This window comes from Ambystoma mexicanum, chromosome 2q (genome assembly GCF_040938575.1).
Source record: "Ambystoma mexicanum isolate Mex_15411 chromosome 2q, UKY_AmexF1_1, whole genome shotgun sequence".
NCBI lineage: Eukaryota > Metazoa > Chordata > Amphibia > Caudata > Ambystomatidae > Ambystoma > Ambystoma mexicanum.
The window spans coordinates 946,276,558-946,293,407 of NC_090924.1; the positions used below are offsets into that span (position 1 = coordinate 946,276,558).

At 42.3% G+C, this 16,850-nt stretch overlaps 1 protein-coding gene across 1 annotated transcript in view; it reads right to left on the reverse strand.

Moving 5' to 3' along the window:
* The window catches only part of DNAH11 (dynein axonemal heavy chain 11), a 4,227,155-nt gene that overhangs the window by 1,707,621 nt on the left and 2,502,684 nt on the right, over window positions 1-16,850 (reverse strand). The window lies entirely within an intron of this gene.

The following is a 16,850-nucleotide window of genomic DNA, read 5'->3' on the forward strand; positions in this document are numbered from 1 at the left end:
CAGTTCTGGAAACATCTCAAAACTTTGCATTTCTTTTCCTCTTTCCCTCTCTCCCTTTCATATAAACACATGCTACTGCCATTGAACCTGGGGGCCTGGTCCCTTATAAACCTAACAGGTTGCAGGCCCTATACCTAGTTGACATCAAAACCCAACCCTTTCTTCAGCACTGTGCTTGCGGACCCACCACCTGGTGGCTGTGCACCCCACTCTTGGGACTGCTTTGCGCCAGGAGTTAGGCCGTGGCCTCTGACATTGGTACTCCTTGGCACTTCCTTCCCTGGCTCCCTTTAGCACTTGTGTACCCCTTCTATTCATGCACTTGTCTCACTGCACAATGCATATGTGCATTTATAGCAGCACTGTGTACAATTTATTTGTATAAGTAAGGGAAATGTAGATGGAAAATATTTCTAGAACATTTTTAAGTGGCAGTTGGTGTGTGGAATTTTAATATATCAATAGGGTTACATGTAGATTTGTTTAAGTGATTGCTGGATAGATGTGTTAGTGTAGTGCAGGCAATGAAGGAGTGTTAGAAACATAAAAGTAAAAATAAATGGTAGAAGGGTGTGCTGGTGTGCCATTCAGGTCTTTTGATGATGCTTGGCCTGGAAAGGAACTGCAGAGACAGCAGATAGTTATGAAGGTGCATGGATTATGGTCCTTATTCTATGCTAGAGAAGAGAAACGTATTTGTGACAGAAAATTGTTTCTGTCCTTTTTTCTTTTTTTCTACTATGCAATTGTCCATTATTTCCATTAGCATAGTACAACATGGTAATGGAAATGTTGGAGAGTCTTATTGAATCTAACAACGTTATTAAAAAATGTAAATTAGATGGAATATCTACGATTGTTTTTGTTCTATTTTTTTTACTGTGGGGTGGCTCCAAAAGAAACCTTTTTTGAGTGTTTTTTGGTGTTTTGGGATTTTGTATTATTGTTTGTAGGAGATACAAGGAAATAAGTTGGTGGAGGGAAATTAGGAAAGGGACACCAATGACAGATACAGAGGGGCAGTTGGACAGGGGAAGATGTTCTGCGTGCTTTAAATTTAAGGCAAGGGGCAGTGTTTCTCATGCTCCTTGATTGTAGCCTCAAAAGCACTTCGAAACTGCTCCCCCCTTCAGAGTGGTGAGTTGCAGTATTTACAGAGCACTGTTGTCTTGTAAAGATTTGAATCAACATCCTCTTTTATGGCTTGCAAGGTAGCTGGTGGGATCTTCTGCCCCACAGAAGTAGCCTGTGTTGTGGCAGTATTGGTTGAGGAAGATGAGCTAGAGGAAGACAGCCTACTACTTCCTGAAAAAAGGAACAGACCTTCTTAGAGCATACCAGTGGTTGAACTGGGTGTAGCAGTGCATGGAAATGTTCCCGGAGGAGTGCTGCCCAGGTTGTCTGCAACTGAGTACAAAGTTGCACTCAATGCATTTTACCTTGGTAGCCTTAGCCTTAGGTATACCCCAATGGTGGTAAAGACCACCACACCCAGGATTCTCTCTGGGTGCTGGAGGTAGGCATTTCCTCTATCACATGCTCCTGGTCCTCTTGATTGTTCTTTGCATCATTGCACTTTCTCCATTGTCCAGGCCCTCCAGCTGGTGGTAATGGTGGTGTTGCTGGTGGTGGCTCTTGGGGATGAGGAATGTCCATGTCTGATGCCATTTTTGAAGTTAAATAGCAGTTGTGCTAATATTCTTCCAAGCATGTGATCTCTCCTGTATTGCAGATGGAAAATCAGTAAGAACAGTTCTAGGAGTTGTGCAGGGGTACATTTTCAGCTTGAAACGTCCTAGACAAGCTGAAAATGCAGTTTCTAACTGTTTGCGAAGCATGGACTAATTCGTGAAGCACAGACCCGTTCACAGACATGTCATCACGCCATGCACGCGTGGTCACGTGACACTGTCGAGAAAGTTTGCGATGATGTCAGATGTTTGTGACTGTCAGTGAACAAATACAGTGTGAAAAGTTGCACAAAGTTCATAGAAGTGTTAAAAATGTTGCTAAAAGGCGGGGAATGGCACAGTTTGAAGGAGAACCTTTGTAGATCAGCCGAAAAGGCTGCTATATTGGTGGTAGGTATGGAATAAGGAAGTTGTCGCAAATTAGGGTGCACTGTTAAAAACCCATAAAATTCAGTGGAAGAACTTTGTTAAAGTGACGTTATGGTTAAGTTGCACTAATAAAAACCTATAAAATTCTGTGAAACTTTTTTGTTAAAAATATTTTACAAACTGTTGGACAGATTAACCACAAACCAGACCCGGAAATCGAGTCAACGCTTCATACCCAAGTTGTTTCTTATTTGGTCCAGATGTATTTTTTTGCTTTCTTAATAGATTTTTCATTTATTTGAATGTCTAGACTGGGAGAGCTCACAATAAACTATTTGCTTGGGAAATAACAGCCAAATCCGTCCACAAAGTCAAAAGTTACTAGCAATGCAATTTTCGAATTTCCTATGGCTCATAGATATCACCTTAACTATAGGGAAGCGACAGCCACCCTATAATGTGTTTATTTTATTTCCAAATGGGCTCTTACCCACACTGAAAATTGATAAAATATATTTTTAGCTCAATCAGGCTTCATTACAGAAATAGCAGTGTTGCCAATTGTAGCGCACATCCTGCCATTTCTAGAAATCAAAACAATGTGGGCCTCATTACGATTCCGGCGGTAACTGTGGCGGTAAAACCGCCTGGTTACCGCCGGACTCGTATTACCATTCCGCCTCTGTGACTCCCGGAAATACCAGGGCATTGCGACCCTGGTGTCCTGGGAATCCCGGAGGCAGAATGGTGTAAATCCCCATTCCCATTGAGTCCCACAGGACTCAATGGGAATGGGGAAGTGGAAACACCAGCACCATCTCGTGATGGTGCTGGTGTTTCCACGTCCGCCTGCAGGCGGGAGGTGTTCAACCCGCCAGGTCAGACCTGGCGGGAAGATCACCTCCCGCCTGCAGGACTCGGGATCGGGCGGTCCGGAATTAACGGTGGCAGCGGGTTTACCGCCACTATTAATTCCGGACCGCCAGACCTGTAATGAGGCCCAATTTCTTTTCTTTATTTATTTTTTAGCCTGAGTTGGGTAGACAGATATGTCCCACTGTGTTGCAGGGTTCTTTCTGGCTAGTCCCTAACACAGCAGTGGGTCACAGGGACATCCTGTACCAATTACTACCATAACAGCAGACTGGATCGCCAAACAAATATTTGGCAGTCCAGCCAACTCTACACAACCCCAAAATATAAAGTGATACATTGTTGGCTCAAACAACTACATGCAGGACAAATGGTCAAACATCTTCCCTCCACAGTCGCAAGTGTTTTCTTTATCAAAGTTAGTTCATGCATTAAAGCATGTAACAGGACTGGTGAGTGATCTTCGATAGTGATTGAGCTTCTCCCTGTCATGAATCATAAAGGCAGCCTGGAGCAGCAATATTGGTTTGGAGTTAGTTCTACGAGGACAAGCAGGTTTTTGGACTAAAGGTAGGGTCCTGACATCATACTGTGGAGCACAGCACTGGATGGCATGGCAGGAGTAGGTTTCTTTGACAGTGATATTTTTATGATAGGATTATTTGCCAATTCAATATGTTGTTGACATATTATACAAGCAGATCTCAGCAGCAAGGACGATGATGAGCACATTTCATCATGTTCGTCAGATCCCAGGCTGTCTTTGTGCTAGTGTTTACCCAGTCTTCCCTGAGGTGGTCTGTATAATCTGGTCCTATAGATATCTTTTCAAAGAAGGTTTATTTTGCTTGGTGCTTTTTCCTCCAGAATTGAGTCTTGCCCACTGGGTCAATGCACATAAATGTGTGTGTTTTTTCCAAGGACACTGCAGTGGATCCCTGGAAGGTCAGATAATACCCCCAGCTTTATGCTTCAATTCTAGCACTCCTTTTTGTTTTTTTCCTTCTCATCTTGTGTGAAAAAGCCCCCTCCTGGACTTTTTACCTTCAGGATTGCCAGGCACTAAATGTTCCAATGTCCCACTCTCCATGGATTTCTAAAGGAAGATATATGCTTGTTTGATGCCTTCCTGCCAGGTCTAGCTATCACATAGAAGAAAACAGGTTCTCCACTGGTGACGGTCTCCAAAGTAGGAAATGTAGTGTTTGTTATAACCCCCCCCCACACAATGGGAAGGTCTAGCGATCAGAACAAATACACCATCATGGAGACATCATAAGCAAAACAGAATAGCTGGAATGTACCACCAACTCCTCACCCGCTGCTGATCAACTAAATGTTTGCCAATTATATGAGTAAGACATCTGCAAACTTGGAGTCAAATTAGAACAGCCAATCAGGCAAAAGCTCTCTGGCTCAACCACCCCAAAAAGAACTGTAGACATCTTAAAACATACAACATCTAAGATTCTATTAACAGCTCTGATTGATTATTCACCACCTCCTCTCCAACCTCCCAAACTCCTCCAATGTAATTTCAAACTCAACCTCCTTATGCTCACTAATCTTCACCATGGTTATCTCTCGCTCCAGTTGCTCTCCAGTTTCCTTCTCCAAACTCCTTCCAGTTCTTTCTGAACTCCATCCTCAACCTCTCTCCAAACTCCACTTTCTGGCTCCTGCTCCAACCAATATCCTTCTAACTCCCACACTTACTAACTAATCTCATGGGATTTGATTGGGTTTTGGCCATGGCTTTCCGCCTCTCTTTGGGGTAAGGGCCTCAGATTGGCCAATTTGGTCTGCCATCTTGGAGTTCCTAGTTCCCTCTTGTGTTTTAGGTTGCTAGTGTATGCTTTGGTTGGTAGGTCCCTCCCTTAATGGTTGTTTCCAGTTCAGTTCTGAGATGGGACTTGGGGCTGATTGACTACCTCCCCTTTTCCTGAACCTATCTCATCTCCCTCTCTTTGCAAATGTAAGTTTGATTCCTGCGCCCATATAAGGTGAGCAGAGCGCTCCAGTGCGGCTGGCTCTGTGGAATCGCTGCTCCTGAATTTCCTTAATGGGGCACACCTACCTATCACATTGATTGTACTGTAGCAGAGAGGAGGGTTGGAATTACTCTCATGGTTGATGAGGTCACGCCCTACCTCCCTTAATGGGCCTGTGTCATGCCTTGGTGTCCTATTAGCCATTGAGTGGTTACCTAGTTTGGCAGGCTGGGAGGTGAGCATTGTCATGGAGAATAGTAGTGCTCTCTTCTTTATTCTGCTCAAAGGGAATATGTGACTTGTGGTGCCCATGTGGCAGTCCCCTACTATGTGAGCCAGCAGCAGTGAGGTACCCCATTGGACAAACCTACATATCTCCCATGGGGCCACAATCCCAGAATTTAGGGAAGTCCAAGGACTCTTGGGCTACTTCAATACCAGACTTAATTGGCCAGCATCAAATACTCATTCCACTCTTTCTGTTGCTCAGCTTCTTCAAAAGGATAGATGGGCAAGCTCCTCTATAATTCTTCTCCTACTAATTTCTTCCACACTGTCCGGGTATCTCTTTTTCCTCCTGAGAAATCCCTCCAATGTGACTTGGTCTCCTGAGAACTGTTACTGAAGGCTTTCATCAAGCCCTAGGGATCACATCTGCTCCACAAGACAGCGCTCTCTTTTCCAGAAACCTTGCTGCCATCCACAAAGAGGAACTCCCCTTTCTTGATTTCCTTCCTTCATGTGCACCTGGGAAAATCAGGTTAATTCCCTTCTTAAAGGAATAATGTGGGACTGGCTGTCATGACCACTGCTTCCAAGGAGTCAGGAGCAGCCCAACGCCCTTGGAAGCAGGCTCACAACATTCATTGCAGACGCCAGCAAGTCCCTTTAGGGACCTTTTGGGCCTTGTCCTGGCACCGGTGGTGCCAGGCTCATTGTGGGGACTGGTCCCGGCACAAGAAGCGCCGGGCTCATAGCAAATACAGAAGTGCTTGGGTGGACCTACCTGCAGCAGACCATGCTGCTTCCTTACCGACAAGATGATGTCTTCATCCTCTTCTGGCAGGAACTACTTTTCCTCTGGGTGAGGCTGGCACCACTCCCTAGGACTGGAACTCTTCTGGAAACTGGAACTCTTTTCTTACCTGGGCGAGGCTGTGGAAGAAGACGCCTAAGCACTCCTGTGCACTATTTAAACCACACCCGATTGGTGCAACGTGCTTCGCGTTATTCTTCATCAGCAGCAGGACGCTCACCGTGTCAGCTCCAGGGAATCTTCCATTCTGGTTCCTGTGAACGCGAAATCTCCGGATTTACCTGATGAGAATCCAATCTTCAGTCTTCAGCAGCATCTGCAAAACAACAAAAACACAGATGAGCAAAGTCAAGGTCAGCGCTTCAACTTACTCGATCCACCGGAGTGTTTAAGGTATTTGCCGCATTCTTTCTCCGCCATCGAGCCCTGCAAAGACAAAAGAACATTGGTTAGTAACGTTCTGTTTCTGAACGGCTTACCTGTGCGACGTACGCTCCAAAGTCAGCTCGCACCGCACTCCGCCACCTGCAAGGCAAAAGAGAGACATTAAGGTGCGTTTAAAGGCCTAGAACAGACTTTCTACTTACGTGCCTTCATATGCTCCATCATCTTGTTCACTCTTCGGCACAAACCTGGGCATCATCTCCGGCGCCTTCATCATTCTCCATCTGAAAGGAAAAGACATTAAGGTGCGCATTAAAGTACTGTGGCATTCATTCTACTTACGTGCCTCCACGAACTTTGGCATTCTTTCGCCAGCATTTCTTCTCAGCGAACCCTGCAGAAAAGGGACGTTAAAAGAGAACATTAAGGACTTTGATATATGCAAAATACGCTCGTGCAATTAACGGCGGCATCGCTCTCTACTTACCCCCTGCAATCAAGGGGCTGATCCCAAATCCAGTGAAGTAACTGGACCCAGAGCCCCTGCACAAGGCGCAGGATGGAGAGCCCGGCATTCACCTATTTAAGGTGAGCACAGTTAGCAACCGAGTACCACGGGAGGAGAGAGTGTGGGGGTAGAGACTTCATCCAACCTTGCAGCTACTAATCCCCTGATTTTTCCACTTGTAGACATCTCACCCTCCAAGTCAAGCTTTCGGTGAGAAGGGGGCCAAACCAGGGAGCCAAACGAACCCTACGCCTAACATTGAAGACGGTTTCACCGCCCAGCCAAGACCCGCGCCTCCGAGGGAACCAGGTGAGCGTTACACTGTTTTGCCTGTTGCTCCTGACTGGGGTGGTTTACAAAAGACATTTGGGTCTTTTCCTCAACAAGTTGAAAATCTGTCTTAGCTTTCTCCCTAGAGTGGATAGACTGCAAACACATTTTGAGTCCTTTCGGTTACACGGGTTGTGATGAACTACCACTTTCACATACTTGTAATAGTCACTTATGTTCAGGAATCCAAAACAAACTTTGTAATTGTAGTTTGAGTGAAGATAGAAGGAGATTTGTCCATAAAAAGTGTCTTAACTTGTTCTCTGTTTTAAGACATCAGATGTTTGAGCAACATAATTGGAGATTGCCGAGTAGGTAAAATACAGTTTTGAAGAGTTTGGCACATAAAGTTGGAGAGTAACCAATGCTCCAGTGTTTATACAGCTCCCGGCCAGTCAGAGATCCAAGCTTCCTACACATTCCGCAGAAGTCTGTAAACATTGTGTGAGCATTTTCGCATTTCTTGGGATTCTAGTTCTATTGACTATTGGAAAGCACAGATTATCATATGTCAGTACTCTAGAATTGGATTGTGTTACAGAGCTATTAGGCCACTTTAGAATATATGTGCGCATTTCATCATCAATAAATAAAAAAAATATATATGGGGTCAATCAATCTTGTTATTAAGGTTTTGGAGTAGTCTTGCAACCAAAAACTTTAGGAACCTCAACTGGATCCAGTGGTTTCTCCTCTCCTGTGTGAAGTGAAACAAAAAAAAACGGTGGTGATGCAATCTAAGAACAAGGTGGGGAATGCACGGTTCGACAAGAAGGAGGCGCGAGATGAGAGGACCTTGAAAGAAGGTTGCAGAGCTCTGTACAGGAATGCTCATAACTTTGCCTATAATCCATAAATATAATACATAATAATCTATACTCACTGGCACTAATTATTATGCTACAAAGTTGACGATGAGTGTCAAGGAATTGACAGAAGGAGTTTTTCCTACCGTGAAGTGTGCCGTTGTTGGTCCACAGCAAGTAAATGGGAGAGACGCTATCAACGCTGGCCTCTGTCCGTGGCCCACGTACATTGAGACATTGTTCATGTCTGATAAGACTCTGTGATCAGTGTCACGATAATGAGGAAATTCCAGTTAGCAGAATTTCATTACTCATCCAGAATATTGTTAAGAATTTCAATCAGGCAATACACCCGGGTCTCAGCCTAGCATGCAATGTACACATGAAATACTTATTTCATTGTGTCTATAGGTTCAATATTCTGAGTGGCATACCACTCATATCACACCTCTTCTCAAAAAAAACCCAGGTGACAATGGACCAGGAATCAGGCTGATTGGTAAAGGTAGTATTTATTTATTTATTTAAAAATCAAATCAAACATGTGTTTTAATATATGGGGCAGCAATCACCGATGTGGTGACAATACAAATAAGAAGGAGGTAATGCAGTTGAATTCACATTTAGCAACACAGAAGGAAAATGCAGAGAATAGAACAGTTTTGGCTTGTTTGAAAGATAGCACTTAAGTTAAGATTTCCCCCTGCAAAATTCTCAACTCACAAATAAGCAATTCTCCAGAGATGTAAGGGAGCAGCAGGTATTCAGGAATAAAGAAGAGTGTATGGGATTTGAATACAGCCTTCTCTCCCCAAACAAGAGAGAAAAACGGTTTGGAAATCTTACACTTTTAAAATGACATTTGAAAATGGCTGAGCTAAACAATGAAAAATGTGTAAAAGTCTTTAAATCAAGATACATCTCTCCGAGAGCAACATGTGAAAGATGCCAACAATCATAAGCTATACTATGAGCAACAGTAAACACTTTGAACCTTAATGGAAGTTTGGAAATAGTTGAAATTGAAAATCACATGTGTAAAATCTTGCAGAAATGCGTATTCCCGCCTAAGAAAAACAGATGGAATACACTGTTTTAGGATGCATCTTGTGTCGCGATGTAGCTACAGGTCTTATGTGTACGTCAGAGTTGAAATGAACTCTCTAGCTATTAAATTGAGGAAGTTATGCAAGGTTGAATGAGAGGTGTTTTTAGAAAAATAGAACAGAGAAAACAGAAAATCGGTTTTAAAATGTCAGGTTACTTTGACTTAAACTAGATTTAATGGCTAAGAAAAAGAGAATGCCACCCGTGAGTCTCCACAGTTACATGGCCGCTTGTAACCCTTCAGGTGGCGTATACCCCGTTTTCTTTATGGGAATTACTTTATTTAATCAAAATCACTAATGGCTTATGGTCTAGTAAAACAAAATGAAGAAATAATTGGCGCTAACACTAGGAATCAAAGACAGGGTTGCATGAATGGTTCTGACAATGCTATAGGTTCTTAAGATAAAGCCAGGATGGTTTAGAGATAGGGATAGGACAAGGTAAGGCAAGATAGGCACCCACACCCACAATGCTATGATTGGGCAAGAGCACAGTTCCCGCCTTGCTCTTTTCTGGTTGGATGACAAAAAGGGCTGTCATGTTTTATGAGATGACCTGGAAACCTCCCATAGTTATTGGGACCAAAATCTCACATTCCCACAAATACATATTTATGTAGTTATGCCCTCTAAGAAAATCAGATACATACATTACATATTTTGTGGGTCAAATTCTAATCCAACTCCCAAGTCAGTGGGTCCTGGCTTAGTCTTTCTGTTGAATTTTGGCAATGTTGACCATGAAAGGTTTGGCCTAACATTTCCTAATTCTGTACATATATGCACAATCACCCCTAGAATATGGGTACATAATATTATATTTGCAACATTAATAGTTTCTGTGCAATTGGTCATTCTTCATAACTTCAGTCCCTTACACAGTAGCAGAAATTCAGATTTAGATGTATTTACTTTTCACTCTTCTTATTCTTGCTGCCAAGTTAAATGTCTTGAAGTTCAGTGGCAAAATAAGCATTTTAAACCCAAAAATCACATGACAGTTTTTTCTTTCTTCCCAAGTGTGAGCAAATGGCAAATCCTTTAAAGTTGAATAAGGGCCTCTCCCTGGAAAGTGGAGTTTCCTGCCCCTCCCCTGGAAGGGTGAGTGTCCAAGCCTACCATTGTCTTTGCCTGGGGCACAGACAAATGTCTAATGAGGTCCTTTGTCATGAGTATGCAAGGCCTCCCAGCAGTAATTAGCATTTCCTGCCAACAGTGGAGGTGTCAACCTTTCTCAGGCTCAGAGCAGGTTTTTTTTTCATATAGTTAATTAACTCAGACTAGGTGAGCTTTAGGTTTCACCTAAATCTTTCATAAAACGTAAAATTAACACAGTTTATAGGTTGATTTTTGAACATTAGCAGTCCTTTGACATTCTTAAAGAATTAAGCCTTTTAACAAGAACATGATTTAAACAATCGATTTTGCCTTTCATTCATGAAAAAGCACATTAAACTGATCTCTTTAAATCTGATTTTCCTCACATTTTAGTCAACATTAGTTCTTCCCTTGAGTGCTGGAAAGTTTTGCAGCCTGGATACATGTATCATGCTTTTGTTTAGAGTTTCTCTCTTGTACAGCTGATTCTGATATGTGTTGCAAAGTTTAGCTGTGTTTTTCCCATGGAAAATTAAAACAATGGTTCCTGGGTTGATTTTTCAAAGATACATTTTGTAGCAGCTGTCATTAAATGAGGCCCGGTTCCTCTGAGCCACACTGGATGGCCCTGGGCATTGTAGGTCCCTTTAATTTTAATGATTTAGTAGAAATGAATGGATATAGCGGCAAAACAGCACTTTTTAAGGTTGAAAAGCTGACATTTTAAAAGGAATTTTCAGTTTTCAGCACAATTCATTCACTTTGCTCCATGTTGACTGTGGCAGAGCCCACCGGCATGCTCCTGCTGTGAGAATTATGTTTTCACCCCCCTGTGTGTGGCAGGGTGTGCAGCCTTTTTATGTTTGTGACCCAAACACAGCTTTGAAGATTTTGGCACACACAGGAGTGAGCGCGGTCATTTTGGGCTATTTCCTTCACCTTTTCAGTACAGTGATGTGGTGGGGCACATTGGAATGGGTCACAATATCCCACAATATCCTTTTTTCGTGGCGGCCCCAGTTGTGTTTCTAAAATACTACATTGAGATAAGTGTGAAATTACATACAGTGCCAGCACTAAGCAACCGAGTAAACAAAAGAAGACGTCAATAAGTCCGAAATAAGAGAAGAGAATACTATACTATACAGATTAGAGAATGTTACATTCTACACATTTTTGTTGCATATTGTGTAAGCAAATACAGAAACTGTCTGCATTGACAAAGAATAAAAGGCTGGCGTGATTGTTGAACATGATGTAGAGTGCGCCACCCCCTATGATGTTCCTTCCTGACCCTGGCGAGCCAAAGATACCATGGAAGAGATGTATCAAATCATTTGAACATTATGCACATGTTGTATGTGTATCAAATTACAGTGCACAGAAAAACACATCACTATTCCAACACTATTTAAGAACATCCAGACAAGAGAAAGTTGAAGATTTACCAGAACTCTCAGAAGATGAGATACAAAATCTCAACGAACATGAAAAAAGTGTAACCATAAAATGAACAAATGTTATTTTCAAAAAGTGAGCACGATATTGCATAGGTACCATTTTGGAAAAAGGGTACAGAGGGAAGGTCAGATTGTCAAACAATACATAACAGCTTCAAAAAGTCTAGCAACAACTTGTAATTTTGGGCACCGAACAGATAAAAGGGTGAGAGTTCAGTTTATGTAGGAATGAAGCAACAGCAAAATTAGAGCAAGGTTTTGGGCTGAGGAAAACCATCAATTTGATGTTTTGCTATCCACAGTAAAGGAAGTGGAGCATATCGATTGATGTGTCAAGACTTCAGAAACAGTGCTATTCCGCATACTACCAAGGACAGTGAGGACACTCATGCAACATAGACCCCGACAGTACTTACAATTGTGGGGACAATGGAGAATAGTGGGATCAGCTAAAATATGATGACAAGAAGAATGGAGACCAGAAGACTAAACTTGAGTACAGAGTGCAGAGACGGGGGATACTACCTCCCAGATCAGAAGTGGCTAAGGGCAAATCCTGTGCTATGCAATAACAATGAAAATTCTACAGGTGCCACAGCATGTATCTTTGGGCAAGCAAGCAATCTTGTCCTACCATGTGCATTATTTGCAGACTATGTGATTGGATAGGGCATTTTGAGAAATGCTGCAGACACACAAGTAGAGGAAACATGTTGATAAACTAGATATGTGAAGATGGCAAAGAAAGCATTTTCTTAACAAGGGATCAAAAGAAAGACCTGCATAGCCCTAAGGCAATGATACGCGTTGATGGGGCACCTATCATCATGATGATTGGCTCAGGAGAAACATATACTTTACTACCAAAGACAGTAAGGCAAAACTAATTAAATCTTGGCTATTTCCATTAAGTGGACATTAACCCACTGATATATGGTGCAATTGACATAGGTCTAATTGAATGGTTCCAGGAACCTTTTACAATTTAAGGACTAAGAAGCAGTTAGCAAAATATATGTTTCAAGGAGAGGATGCATGCAGTTGTTGGTTTCGTTACATCAAAAGAAATTAGGGGTCAAACTTGATTTTAATGTAGAACAGTCAGTCATGGCATGTGGAGATAGCAGAAATCAAGTTGCTGATAAGATACAAGAAACAGTGTTTAAAAATGACATTGGGTGTGTAAAAGGAGTGGTGCACCAAATAGAATTACGGAACATCCTGATAAATATGGGGGGAAAGTGAAGATGTAATTGAAGAAGCTGAAAAAGCAGGGTATTATGGAAAGAATAGATGCCTCATAATGGGTATCACCATTGGCAATTGTAAAAAAGGCATATGGAAGATTTTATATTTGTATAGACTTCAGAGAACTCAACAGGTGTGTGATACTCGATTGGCATCCATTCCCCAATATACATGAGATAATCGGTCTATCATCAGGTCAGATTACATGAGTAGCCATGCATTTTAACTGCTTTTGTAACACCTGAGGGTTTGTTTCAGTACTTGAGAATGCCATTTCGGCTTATTTCGGCTGCATCAGTGTTTCAGAGTTAATATATAAACTATGCAATGAAGATGAAGGGGTATTATATTTTCAAGATGACATCTCAGTGCATTCCGAAAAATTTACACCAGCACGATGATCGACTTGCAAATATTCTGGAGTAGCTGGCTGGAGCAGGAATAAAGTTCAGATTAAACTGAAAGGGGATTGAATATTTGGGAAATATTATAACAGTTAAGGGCATGTCACCAAAAAAAGGAGTTGGTGAAGACCATAGAGAAACCAACTCCACCTACCAAGAATGAACAAGTTAAGGAATTCCTCAGAATGGCTGAATACTATTCCAAATGTATACCCCACTTTGCAGACACCACCACGGAACTGTGAGTGTACAGTTTGATTGGGATAAAAAATGTGAAGAAGAATCAACGTTCATAAAGACAGTGCTAAGCAAGCACCAGCATTGGACAATTACAAACAAGGGCTGAGAACAATGATCACAACAGATACAAGCAATGTAGTGTTAGGTTGGGTTTTGACTCAATGGGAAGGCGAAAAGGAATATGTAATTGCTTTGGCATTGAGATAGCTCAAAGGAGCGGGCACAGACATATGCAACAATTGAGAAAGAAGCATTGGCAATTAAATGGGCTGCTGACAAATTCAGATCATTCATAAGAAGAATGAATTTTGAAATATATACAGAACATAACCCCTTAGCAGAAATGTTGACAACCATGGGACTGGATACATTCTTGTCCATTATAAGAAGATGGGTAACACATTTGAAAGAGTATGACTTTCAAACAAAATAACTGCCAGGATTGAAGAATTGCACTGCTGATTGTCTATCCAGGTTAAAAACAGAAACAGAACTGGAGGATCTGGCAGAAAAGGATCTGGTTTTAGCATTCTCGTATCAGGCGATACTATGAAAATAGTGGCGCACAGCAATGGAAGAATTGGATTTGGAAGCAATATGGCAAATGACATATGAGCAATATATAGAGAAAAATATATCTCATGAGAGGAGAGAGAACTGTTCCACCAATTGGTTGAGAGATCAAATATTAAGCCAAGGACATCAAGGGCACCACAAGATAACCAAAAAACAAAGTAGAGAATCCCCAGTGACTATTGTTGAACCAGTTACAACACAGAGATTTGAAGAGCATTTAGGAATGGTATCCTTTGTGAATGGAGTGTGTAAGGGTGCAGAAGTAAGGCTTGGACACAATGGTGGCATACTTTGGATAAATACTTTTATTAAATAAGAAAAAGGTTGGAAAACAGCCTCTCTCTATATACCTAAAGCTAAAAGGGGGTTCCCTGCCTCAAAGGAAAACTAGTGATATAGTCAGGTTGTCCAAAACTACGAAAAAGTTTGTCAGTGCCGTGTCCCAAAATCTACTTCTGTCCCCAACAATAATGATTTGAAATAACTGTGCAAGGGTGATCGTTTCCTAATGGTGTTTTCAATCAAACAAAAAGTTCCCAGTTTCACCGGTATTAAGTGATGTAAAAATAATGTTCCAAAATATAAGGTTTCAAAATTAGGGTTGTGCTCCTTTCCCCTGGAGCTCTTCTTATTCAAAGGTTATGGATAACTCACGAGCAACTGTTTCTCAACCTCCCAGTTGTCTTATGTCCTATCAGCTTGGCTTCCTCGGCTAACAAGCATAGCAATTCTTTCATTGGTGACTGGGTTCTTGACCCTCTTATTCACAGTCTCTCATGTGGGTATGGGTCCCCGACTCACAATACTTTATGTGGCTTGGTTCCCTCTCCGGCCAAGCAAGTATTCTGTCTTGGACTGCCTTTTGTCTTCTTATAGTGTCCCAGGACATCTTTACTTTAAACTCTGGCTTCTCATATGGGTGCGAATGTCAGACTCGTACCGTTCAGGTGTATCCAAGTATACAATGGTCTCTCATTCATTTTAGGATCTCATACCTTCTCTTTAGGGTGCTGGTCCCAGACTTGCACGGTTGCACTGTATCTGCTTCATTCCCTCTCTTGCCAAGTAGACAATTGTCTCGCATTCACTTTAGGCTCCCAAAACCTCTCTTTTGGCTGTGGTTCCCAGACACACACAGCCCTGTTGTATCTGCTTGGTTTAATCTCTTTCCAAGATTACAACTGTCTCTCATTCACTTTAGCGTTCCAGACCTTCTCTTTCGGGTGTGGGTCTCAGACTTCCAGCATTCCGTTATTTCCGCATGGCTTACTCTCTTGAAAAATATACAACTGTCTTTCATTCACTGTAGGGTTCCAGATCCTCTCTCTTTGGTTCCTAAGATCAACCTGTTGCTTACCAAGACCTCTCACAGCACCCTGGCAACCCACATACCTGTTTAGTTCCTTCTCAATGGTACCACTCGTTCCTGAGCAGCTATATCCCTTCTGGAGGCTCCAGGAGTGTTTGGGCATCCAGAGGGGACTGCAGCAGCGCTGGAGGCTGAAGCTTCCCTCTAGCGGCACACCCTGATGTCTCCTCTGTGCTTATCCGGGTCCTGCGCCTCATGTCAGCTACTTCTGTGAACCGCTCCTGATATTCCTCTTCAGGGGACAACGCTCTCCTTCTCGCATCTCTCCTGCTGTTCGGATCGAGCTTGAGCTTCAACTCCCCGCCAGTTCCTGTGTCAGTCTGATATACTGGTTAGGACCAATCACTGGTCTTTGAAAATTAGACTGTTTGTGGTGGTTCTTGCAGGTGATCATGGTACCCACGGGCATTTTCTCCATCACAGTGTTAGATTCAGAGCAATATTCAGGATAGTTTATATTAGTCAAGTTTTCAGTGTTTTCATCTAAATTAGATGGACTGACTCGACAACAAAATATATCTGCCCTATCTAAGAAGGTGGAAGGAGGATTTAAAGTTGGAGCAAGGTTGGAGGTAATAGAGCAGGTGGATACCACATTCTCTGCTGATGGTCATCCCCAATCCCATAGGGGGATTTCTTTCCCATGTGATTCTTCATTGGTGCACCACCCCCAGGAAGACTGTTGTTTGTGGTCATACCATGGTGGCCAAATGGGAAAGGTCTCCCCCCAAGGAAGAAGGGACAACATCTTCATATACATCATAACAGATACAGGATCTGTGAGTCATAAATTGTCAATGACCAGGATGGATGTATTTTTGCAATCTTGGGAGAAAAAAGGAATGGACATAGTTGGACCTATTTGCAATGAGGGTACTCAAATGTATGATGTAGTAATAATTGATTTGTTGACATGGTGGGTGGAGGTACTGATTTCGTCCAACATTCACACTAGTAGGGTTATTTGTTTTCTGAGGGAATTTTTTAGAAGAAAAGGATACCTAGCCTAGGACACTTGCCAACAATGGGGTCGAGTTTAAATCAAGAGATGAGGAGGTATTTAAAGGAACACACTACAGTTCATCATACAAGTGTGGTCTCTCACCCATAAACAAACAGGGTGGTGGAAAGATTTAACATGGTAATTAAAGAAACCATAAGGTGGGGGGCCAACCACAAGGACTGGGAAGCAATAGTGAGGGGAAACCAATTGTTCCCATATGTTGATGTCACGTACTAACACAGGCATTTTCATATTTAAAGTTAGTAGGGACAAGAAGCCCAATACAAATTTTGTTCCGGCATGGTAAAAAAGAAGTGGTATCATGGCAATTGATAGAGAAGAGATCGAGTTAGGG